Below are 2,500 nucleotides of genomic sequence, written 5' to 3'. Positions count from 1 at the left end.
ACACCAGAAACCCTTATACACCAGATAGATCCCTTATACACCAGATAGATCCCTTATACACCAGAACCCTTATACACCAGAACCCCCACACCTGATCCCTTACACACCAGATAGATCCCTTATACACCAGATAGATCCCTTATACACCAGAAACCTTATACACCAGAACCCCCACACCTGATCCGTTACACACCAGATAGATCCCTTATACACCATAACCCCCACACCTGATCCCTTACACACCAGATAGATCCCTTATACACCAGAACCCTTATACACCAGAACCACTACACCAGTTCCCTTATACACCAGATCCCTACCACACCAGCTATACAACATGCGACACCAGCTTCATGTCACAGTGCCAGACATGCAACACGCCAAATCACTACACCTACCACACATAGTACACTAATCACGCACCTCACCACACTACACTAACCAAACACCTCACCACACTACACTAACTACCCAAACATCTCACCACACTACACTAACCAACACCTCAACACACTACACTACCAAACATCTCACCACACTACCACTAACCAAACATCTCACCACACTACACTAACCAAACATCTCACCACACTACACTAACCAAACACCTCAACACACTACACTAACCAAACATCTCACCACACTACACTAACCAAACATCTGACCACACTACACTAACCAAACATCTCACCACACTACACTAACCAAACATCTCACCACACTACACTAACCAAACACCTCACCACACTACACTAACCAAACATCTCACCACACTACACTAACCAAACATCTCAACACACTACACTAACCAAACATCTCAACACACTACACTAACCAAACATCTCACCACACTACACGAACCAAACATCTCAACACACTACACTAACCAAACATCTCACCACACTACACTAACCAAACATCTCAACATACTACACTAACCAAACATCTCAACACACTACACTAACCCAACATCTCACCACACTGCACTAACCAAACATCTCAACACACTACACTAACCAAACATCTCACCACACTACACTAACCAAACATCTCACCACACGACACTAACCACCAACCATACATAAACTACTCCAACCACACAACAACTACAGCTTCACTCCATACCACAACCACACACACCACACCCCATACAACCACACACACCACACCCCATACAACCCCACACACCACACCCCATACAACCCCACACACCACACCCTATACAACCCCACACACCACACCCCCATACAACCACACACCACCCCATACAACCCCACACACCACAGCCTATACAACCCCACACACCACACCCTATACAACCACACACACCACACCCTATACAACCCCACACACCACACCCTATACAACCCCACACACCACACCCCATACAACCTCACACACACCCCACACATACACCACACAACCACACACACACCGCACACTCCAAAGGCCAGTGCTCATCTCATCACTCCACATTCTTCTGTTCTGTTTTAACAAACATCTAAGTATGCTTGGATGTGTTTTTGAGAGAATGAGATCAAACATCTTTTTGTGAAACTACTGTTTGTATGTGAGTGTGTGCTCGGGTGTGTGTGTGTGTGTGGTGTGTGTGTGTGTGTGTGTGTGTGGGTGTGTGTGTATGTGTGTGTGTGTGTGTGTGTGTGTGTGTGTGTGTGTGTGGTGTGTGTGTGTGTGTGTGTGTGTGTGTGTGTGTGTGTGAGTTTAAAGCTCTGCATTTCTCTCTTAAATGTTCATTTCCATGTCATTGGCAAATTCTATTTCACAGTGATAACGGCAGTAGTGTCCACTCCATAAGATAAGAGAGTCTAGGTCTGCTGTCTTCTTCCCCTTTTACTTCTCTCCCTCTCTCTCTCCTCTCCCTCTATCCTCTCCTCTCTCTCTCTCTCTCTCTCTCTCTCTCTCCTCTCTCTCTCTCTCTCTCCTCTCCCTCTCTCTCTCTCCCTCTCTCTCTCTCTCTCCTCTCCCTCTCTCTCTTCCTCTCCCTCTCTATCCCTCTCTCTCATCTCCCTCTCTCTCTCTCCTCTCCCTCTCTCTCCTCTCCCTCTCTCTCTCTCCTCTCCCTCTCTCTCTCTCCTCTCCCTCTATCTCTCTCCTCTCCCTCTCTCTCTCCTCTCCCTCTCTCTCTCCTCTCCCTCTCTCTCTTCCTCTCCCTCTCTATCCTCTCTCTCTCTCCTCTCCCTCTATCTCTCTCCTCTCCCTCTCTCTCTTCCTCTCCCTCTCTATCCCTCTCTCTCTCTCTTCCTGTCTTCATCCTCCTCTCTGTCGTGTTTTGTCCTCTTCCACCTGCTCTGCTCCTCATTTTTTGCAGGTCTTCTCCCCTTCTGCTCTCTCATTCCTTTCATGCCCCTTTTCTCTCTCTCTCTCTCTCTCTCTCTCTCTCTCTCTCTCTCTCTCCACACACACACCACACACATACATTTCTGTTTCTCTGTCTCTCTCTGATTCCATCATTCTCCTTCCCACTCTTTCTCTCGTCACT

This window comes from Brachyhypopomus gauderio, chromosome 11 (genome assembly GCF_052324685.1).
Source record: "Brachyhypopomus gauderio isolate BG-103 chromosome 11, BGAUD_0.2, whole genome shotgun sequence".
Classification (NCBI taxonomy): Eukaryota; Metazoa; Chordata; class Actinopteri; order Gymnotiformes; family Hypopomidae; genus Brachyhypopomus; species Brachyhypopomus gauderio.
Note: the sequence above shows the minus strand (reverse complement) of the source record.